Raw genomic sequence first — 8,925 nt, 5'->3', positions numbered from 1 at the left:
CTCCCCTTCAGCCAGTCCTTTGTTGAGAGGTGCCAGGATTTCTTTGTGATTCAGTGTTGTGACAGTCTGTTCTGAGCTCTCTTGAGCATCTTAAAGGCAGGCGCAGTTATAGCCACTTGTTTGTCTCCAGAAATGCCAAGCAATTTGGAGAATTACCAGCTGATAGTTGATTATAGTTTTAATCATACTTTTGGTGTTACCTCTGCGTAAGAGTGGGGGAGTGTTACGGGGCTGTTGCCTGCAAGTCTGCCTGATGTCTCTAGGTGCCTCCTCCGTTTGTTGGTAGCAGAAGCTCTGAACTCCTGGTAGGGTTTGCTCCAAAGAGCCATTCTTCCTCAGCACCCAGTGTTGCTCTACTCTCCCATACCCCAGGTGCAGACGTAGAACATGAACTGTGACTGTTAGAGCCGAAGTGCTGGAGTTGTTAACAGGAATTGGTAAAGTGTCCTGCCCACCACGTAGCTGCTTTGCTGTTGCTGGAAATTTCAGGAGCAGGTTCTAGGTGCCGGTAGAGAAGACACAGGTTGTGTTTGAATGTATTAGATACATCCTGTCCCAGAGCTCAGTGGGATATCTGAACCTGAATTAAAGCAGAAAAGCAAAAGAGTTGAGAGGATATATGCCAGTACTTAAACATGGAGAGTTTCTTTCAGTCTGTTTGTGGGGGTGAGGCAGTAGGAGAGGAGGTCGGCACCATGTTGTGAAGGGTGACAGCTTTGCTGTGCTGTCTGGGATGTTGTGAGAAGGTGTGTGTCAGGTGTGAAAGCGCCCGGAGCGCAGGCTCTGCTGTCCCCAGGAGGCACTGCGGAACCGCTGCAGGCGGCTGCGTCAGCGTTCCTGTGCCAGGGGCACACCGTCAGATGTGAACACAGACTGCTTGTGTGGGTCTGCTCTCCACAAGGAAGGATCCGCCAGCTCCAGGAGAAACACTGCGTTGGAGCTGTGGGTGCTGCCACTGTCACCTGGGAGGGACAGTCTCCGATGAGATGATCTGCATTGGGATACTGCAAAAGTAGACTCTGGTGGCTCAGGGAGAGGGAGCAGCATTGGGTCAGGCACGGGCTCAGCTCCGTACGCTGCCGTACGTTCAGCTGGTAATCCACTCATTCTCTCACCAGCTCAAAATACCAGTTGTCTGACCTAGTAATCTCTGTGGACATTGGCTGCAGGGATGAGCTCCCCTGGGAAGCCCCAGCTCCTTACATTTCAGCTCCTCCCTAGCACCTGGCTGGATTTCAGTGCTTTGTAAAAGGGGTCAGTGTCTGATCCCCAGCTCAGAGAGGAAAACCATGGCACAGAGAGAAGAGAGGAGGTTCGTGAGGGAGTGAGGGTAAAGAAGCTGGGTGTCCCAAGCACAGCCAGGGTTCTCTGCCCTCATCCAGGTGGAGGTTCTCCCTCAGGGGATGATTGCAGGCTCTGAATCACACACTCAGTGTGTGACACTGTGGTTTTACTGTGTTTATCTTGGGTTGCTGTCAGAGATTGTAACTTGCAGTGTTTGAGACTGACCTGTGAATGCCGCTGGTTGGCTGCAGAGGAGGAGGAAATATTTTCTTCTGCCTCTGTGTTTTAAAATGCCCTGGCAGAGAGTTCCCTGTCCTGACATGATGCTGGATGAACAGGGACCCTCCATCACTGTTAACTGGCCAAAAATTGCTTTGTCCCTTTTGTTCCCACTCCTTCAGACCTTTCTCATTCCCACGCTCTCAAATGCCAGGTCTTGAAGTCTTGCACTGGAGTTTCTCTTTTTGGCTGTTTCCCGAGGAGGGCTCTGAACTCCTGCCTGCGGTATTGCTGTCTGACAGGCTGCTCGGCAGCTTCCCCTCTTCCCAGCCCCTTATAAGGGCACCGAGAGCTGTCTCTGGAGCCTCTTCATGCGGTGCAGACATCCCAGCTGAGTGCCTGGCCTCCGGTGGGAAAAACAACCATGCATCAACAAGGCTGGATTCAGGTTGAGGTTGCTTTTCCTCCAGCCTGAACAGGAAGCTGAGCACCTGAGGCCAGGCCCCATCCCTCCTCTTTGCTGTGTTTCTTCCCCCAGCTGCACTGCTGCCTGCCTCCCCTCTCTTCTCCGTCACCTCTTGTCTTTCACAGCCCGGGTCCTTGCCAGTCAAGGACTTGGCTTGTACTGTTGCTTAACACATCCAGCAGAACATACTGCTGTAGCGCTGCCATGCCTTTCCCGGCACCGAGCTGAGTTCTGTGAATGCTTGGTGGCAACAGCTCACCCAGTGTCGTTCCCGGGCCACCAGCAAGAGGTCTTCTGCTCTGCAGGGAGAGACGAGCATTAGAAACGCTAATTCCCTTCCTGCCAGGGAAGCGAGTACTTCACAGCTGTGTGCTTGGGGACTTGCTCGTCATCAGTCCAGTCTCTGTCAGCTCTTCTGCACATCTCTAACAGACTGCAGGGCCCCTGAGCTACTGGGCAGCGCTGGAGTTCAATTCTCTGCCCTCCTGATGTCTCCTGTTCCTCCTCACAGATGATTTGGGAACTTGGCTGGAAGAATTGCAGCTTGTTATTCACTTTACAGCCCCTGGTGCCAATGTCAGCAACTGTTGCCTGTCATCCAGTGCTGGCAGATGGGGTGCCTGCAGCCTGTGGGTGGTTGGCTCTGCTGTCTTTCATCTCATGGCTGGCTGCCGGTGCTCCTGGTGTCCAGGGCCTTCAACACTGATGTGCAGGAGACTGCAGAAGGGGCTGTGCTGTGAACGCTGCTGTCTGGTGTTTAGGAAAGATAAAGGGTTTGATCAAACCAGACCTGTTCTAACCAGAGATCTCCCTCCAGAGGTCCCTTCCACCCCGTGTTAGTCTGTGACAGCAGAGTAACACTCGACTTCCAGGGACCTGCGCAGCAGTAACAGGCAGGGCACGTAGAAATGCCTTGCCTGGAGTGCTGTGGTTTCTGCTGAGTGGGCTGTATGCAGGTTGTTCAGACCTGCCTCTGTATTCACTTTGAATTCATCCAAGTGCCTAACCTGGCCTATGCTGTTCCTGGGCACTGTGACAGCCAAGAGCTTTGGAGACTCTCTTAGGAATGCTTTTACTGCATGGATTTGTCACTGTCACTTCAACAAATGATTCAGCCAGCGGTCAAAGGGCTGTATTTCCAACTGAGTTTGTGGAAATAATTTCTCCTTTTATTCAGTTGCCAAGAAGCCAGAGTTTATGCTTTGCCTCCACCAGGCAAGGTTCTTGAGCTTCCTGCATGCTTTAGATATCCGTCAGCAAGGTCCATGGGGAGAGCAGCTTGTCCGGCAGGCAGCTGAAGGGGAAGCTGACATCAGATACCAGTTGAAATCACATTGTTAATTGGTAGAAATGTTTTGAAGCTCATGTCTACTGTGATCAGATTTCACCTTCTGCCACTGCTTTCAGTTGAAGAAGCTTCTCCTTGGCCTCTTCCCTGCAAGCCATGTAGTGCGGTGCCCCTGCTTCCAAACTGTTTGCCTCTCCCCCGCAGAGCCAGCTGCCATAGCAATCCACGTACAGAATTTCTTAAGCACTTTTCTGCAAAATAAGAAGGGATTATTTTGTTACTCCTGTTTTGTAGCCCACTAGTGGTATTTCAGTGTGGGGAGGAGGTGTGCTCTGTGAAGCGTGAGCACTCACGTAGCTGAATATTTCTCAGACCAGGGCATCATCCACCCAGCCCGCAGCGTTCATGCTGACAGGGATTGGGGCGGTGGGCTGAGACCCCTCACTGCCTAGTGTTTCCTTGCACAGAGTTCAGCCAGTCGCCAGGGAAGTCGAGAGCAGAACAGGATGGGTGGGTGATGCTGCTCACCCAGCTCCGTGGCTCTGCTCTGCAGCTGCCCCTGTTCTGCCACGTGCCCACCCTCGCACTTCTCTACTGGTGGAACTGGTGGAAGTCCCCCAGCTCCAGCTGTGGCAGGAGAGGCTTGGGGACTTTGTGTTTTGGGCTTGAGCTCAGAATTTGGGCCCTTTCAGTTGTGACTTATGCTGTGTTAATGGCCAGACCGTGCCAGTGTGTGGGGAGTGCATCCACTCTAGCTGGTCTCCCCATTGGGTCCAAGTTCCCTGCCCTGTCTGGGACTGGGCGTTTGGCCACAGCACAAGGGACATGGGGACAGAGAGCAGGTTTGTCTCTCAGCTGGGCAGTATGACGCGAGCTGGGCAGCTTTCCCGGGCAGGAGGGCAGGTTTAGGTGAGAGGATCCTTGTTTCGGCCGTGGTTGGCAGGGCTGGTGCTGAGCTGTGTAGAGCACCTGCCCCTCAAGCAGGTTCGTTGATTTGTGTGTAAGTGACAGTTTCTGTTTTGGTCTTCAGAGTGGTCAGATGGGGATGGCTTTCCAGGAGCTGAGGTGGCCTGAGGAGAGGACAGCTATTCTGATGCACCCCTCACCTTCTCGACTGTGCTGCAGCCCTTGGCTTTGCGACCTGGGTGGGCTGGCACCATCCATGGGGAGGGCAGCAGGGCAGGTTGCTCCCAAGCCCTCATGTTGGGGGCTGTGTGCTAGAGAGCACCATGCTTGGCTTTCCTTCTCCTCGCAGCGTGCTCCTGCCTGGAGCTAGGTGCTGTTAGGAAGGTGCCGGGTGCCTTGCTGGCTGGTGGAGCACTTTGTCCCAGAAGGCAGGAGAGCCATCCCCTGTCACTGGATCAGCCCCGAGTGTCGAGTGACTCCTGTTTGTAGGTGTGACTGTGCTAGCACTTGCAGCTTGGCTGGCTGCCATCTCCAAAGCCATGGTGCTGAGGCCAGACCCCTCCGTTTACTTAGGAAGACTGAGGAGGTCTGGTGAAAAAGCAAGAAGCTGGGATTAGGGGAAACCCTCTGCTTGCTTAGGAAGACTGAGGAGGTCTGGTGAAAAAGCAAGAAGCTGGGATTAGGGGAAACCAAAGACGTCAGCAGTGCCTGGCCGGCCAGCTTCTGCTTCTGAGACCTGCAAACAGAGGAGCCAGGTCTGTGGTGTCCCGTAGCACTGTCTCCACTGTCCCTGCCCGGCCGACGGAGCCTGCTCTGCCTGATCTGGCAGCACTGCACAGGCACTGGTGCTGCAGGCTTTGGGGACTGGCGAGGGGGTGCCCTTTAGGAGCAGGTGCCCCTCCTAACCCTTGGTTTCCATCCTTCATCAGTTGCACACCCTGGCACTGCTCAGGTGGCCATGGTGAAGGTAAGCTGCTCCCCGGCTTGCAGAGCCCCCCAGCCCTGTGCGTGCTCACTTTTACCCCCTGGAGATCCTTGCAGGAAGGGTAGCAGTTCCTCTGGTGAGCATCAAAAATACCTTCCCCAGCAGGGACAATTAGGCCTTGTCCCTGGGAGTCCCTTAAAGGCCTTATTATCATCTGGGACTCTCCTTGTTGTCTTAATTAGCCCTTTCCGTTCCTGTTGCTACAGGCAGCCCCTGTGAGAGTCTGGTGATTCCCACAGGCGCAGTCAGGCACACGGTGCTGTTGTAAAAGAGGTGCTGCAAAGCTACTCCCAGAAATACCTCCCCTCCTGCCCCTGCTCTGTCACACTGCCCTGGCCTGGGAAGGGATGAAACAAGTGTCGGCGGGGAAGGCTCGGTGTGTGACGCCGTTCCTTCCTCCTGCTTCCTGGTGCAGCGCTCCTGAGGAGTAGAATTTCCCAAGCAGAGGCTCAGAGGGATGCGGGGGCTCTGGGTGGGCACTGCCCGGCCCCTTGCGCTTGTCTCTGCCAACCATCGTCTCTAAGAGAGCCGTCTCCACGCCACAGCACGACCAACCTGCTCCGGCTGGGACCGGTGCCACCAGCTCAGCTGTGGGCATCCCGGTGTTGGGGGATCCCGAGCAACATCCGGGGAGCAGCAGCTGCAGCCCACGGGAGGGCAAGTAACAAACTTTTGTATGGTGAATTTACAACTGACCATCTTGTTCTTGAGTGAACTTTTTACTGTTTCATTTGTTTGTGTAGAATGTTTCCGAAGCTATATTAATATTTAATGTTTAATACGAGGCTGGGCTGCTCCACACTCAGTGTTGTATATTTTGGAATGGCATTGTTTAGTGAAAAGACAGCGTTATTATTATTCTGCTCTTCGGAGGGAATGGGACAAAAACCAGACTGTCTTTTTTCTTAAATGAAGTGAACTTTTTGTTATCAAGTCCTAGCAGGTGTCCAGCCCTTCAGTAAAATGGTGCTCAGAACCACCCAGTGTGTCCAGCTTTTCTTTGGGCCCCGCCAGACTGCTCCTCCCAGGGCTCCGGCTCCCGGCCCCGTGTGAGCTCTGTGGAATGGTGTCTCCTGTGTGCCTGGCTGCTGCGTGGGGCACGCTCAGCTCGAACCACCGCCTTCTCCCCAGTTCCCCCAATGATGGGGTCACCTGGGCCCTATTAAGGATGGGAAAATGCTCCAGACGAGTGCTGCTGTTGCAGAACTGCTGTAAAATGGCATAAATCCGCATTCCAGGTTAGTTCCTAGAAACGCGCCGCTTCACTGGTGGGCGCTCTGCCAGCTCCTGCCTGCCCACCGACTTCCCACTGGATCTGTCCCATCTGCACAGGGACCCTGTGGCCGGCTAATCCAACAGAAATGCGATTGTTTGCCTGCGAGCGATCCGGATCCAGTTTGTGCTGCGGGGCCGTGGGTCCGCTGACCCAGCACTAACGGTGGTGGGACCGTGGCCCCCGTCAGCGGCTCTGGTGCCGGATCTCATTCCTCGGGAAGGGTTAAGCGGTTCTCCCACTCGCTGAGGATGTTCAGGGAAGCGTTGCCTGCCCGCTGAGTGCACTGAAGTCGGTCCAAGTGGGGCTGGCCAGGCGTGAGAGCCTGCCCCAGGACCTCGGGGGCTCTGCCGAGGCTTGGGGGGGCCCCTCCTCTATGTGCCCTGGTGCAGCGAGCGCTGCCGGTTCCCGCTGCTGCCCCTCTGAGCTGCTCGGTTTGCTGATGTCAGTGAAATCACTGCTGAAAGGTGCTGGTGGAGCCGAGGCTGTGGGTGCCTGAGGGAGCAGGGGATGCTCAGCTGGTGACAGGGCTGTGGCAGAGCTGCTGGCAGGTCTCCAGCCAGCAGAGCTGTGCCTGGCCACGTCGCCTCCCCAGGCAGACACGATCCACCCCCACTCGTGTGTCTGTGGGGAAGCTGTGGGGATTGCAGTGGGGGTGGGAAGTCAAAGCAACCTTCAGGGGAGCCAGGATGTGCCTGGACTTGGACTGGGACACCTCGCTTGTCCCTCAGATCCCGTTGAGAATCCCTCCCTCCCGCTTTTACCTTGCTTTTAGAGGCCTGAGATCCTGTTACAGTCGCCTTTATCTGACCGCTTTGGATCTCCTCAGAGCAGATAAGGTTTGCTTGGCAAGATCCCTGCGACATGGACACGCTGGCCAGTGCTAATGGCTCTTTATCAGCTCATCTCCTGCCAGATCTCCTAGCCCAGGAGCTGGTGGTGCCCAGCCACCACCCTGTGCTGCCGGAGCCTTGCCGGGCACAGCCTTGCCCTTCCTCCGGGTTTCCCAGCGCCTGCTGAGACCACGGCCATGGGGAGCAGGCAGGGTTCTGCCTACAGCATCCCTCGCCCCACCGAGATGCGTGGGACCAGCCTGCACTGTGTCGGGGTGTCCCTGTGGGCACGGGTTTTGGCACCCCTATGGCCTGGGGAGCTGCTGCTGTGTCTGCCTTCGACCTTGCTCGCCGGCGGGCGGCCAGAGCGCAGCCTTGGTGTGGGGAGCACACGGTTCCTCTTCCTTCCTTCGGCCTCGGCTAATAAAAGGCACCATCCCTGCGTGACGGTGAGGTCTCCGTCGAGCGCGGCCCCGGCTCCTCACCGTGCTCCCCGTGGGGATCTGGGGCTGCCGGCTCAGTGCCCAGCCCGGCTGGTCCAAAGGATCCCAGGCAGCACCGACCGGCACAGGGTGAGTGGGGCCCTGGCTGAGGGCATGGTGGTGCCTAGGGTGCCAGCACGGGAGGGGAGCAGGATCCATCTGGCACGGTTGCCGGGGGAGCGTGGCTGGTTGCCGTGCCACCCTGGGGCTCCCAGTACCGCTGCTGGAGACATGCTCCGAATAGGCACAGACGAGCCCACGCGGTGCAAGGCGAGTCCCGGCCGGGCTGCCTGTCTCGGCAGCCCCACGTGCCGCATGTGCCAGCTCCTAGCCAGCCTGGGCATGGGGCACCACTGTGCCACAAGTGGGCCACCGCCGGCTTGTACCTGGCCTCTGCCTCACCTTGGCTAAGTCTCAGCGTGGGCAGGTCCCTCCCCTCGCCTGGCACGGCTGCCGGAGGAGGAGACAGGCGCCGGCCGCCCTCCTCCAGGAACAGCAGCCGAGTCAAGCCCGAGCCAAGCGGGGCCGACCTGGCCGACTTCGCAGCCCACCCGGGGCCACCACCACCTGCCTGGCACGCCAGGCCCCACGGGCACAGGTAGGAGCCGGCATGCCGGCAGGGAGCCCCAGGCATGACACAGCCCTGGGCACGGCACAGCCCTTGGCACAGGGCACAGCCCCAGGGCACAGGCCGGGCACCGGCAGCCGGCACAGGGCGGCACACAAGGAAGGGGCGGCAGGGTCCCTTGGCAGGAATGGGCTGGGTCCCCCACCCACCCACATTGCGTTTCCCGGGGTTGGTGCCTGCTGGACTTTGCCCGGGCAGCCGTGGCGGTGGGGAGGGCTGGGTCCCTCAGGAGGAATGTGCCCAGCGGGTAGCTCTGTGGCTGTGCCCAGACGGGCTCCCTTGTGGCCGAGCCATGCCGGTGTCTCCGCCATGGGGCAAGAAGCGGTGCTGTCGCCCCCCGCACAGCCGTGCCGGCGTCGGGTGCCCGTCCCGCCGTGCCGCCCTTTTGTTCGCCGGCGGGGCCCGCCGTGCCGCCCGGGGGCCGGGGCGTGCCCGGGCTGCCGACGCCTGGCTGGCCTGGCCTCCGCAGGCGGGCGGGCAGCGGGGGCCTCCAGGCAGAAGGAATCGGCAGTGACATTCCCGTAGCCTGGAGACCGCCGTCCCTTTCAGCGGGCAGCCCAT

Source organism: Numenius arquata, chromosome 8 (genome assembly GCF_964106895.1).
Source record: "Numenius arquata chromosome 8, bNumArq3.hap1.1, whole genome shotgun sequence".
In the NCBI taxonomy this organism is placed as follows: Eukaryota; Metazoa; Chordata; class Aves; order Charadriiformes; family Scolopacidae; genus Numenius; species Numenius arquata.
The sequence above is the reverse complement of the archived record's forward strand: the minus strand, read 5'-3'. Positions refer to the sequence as shown.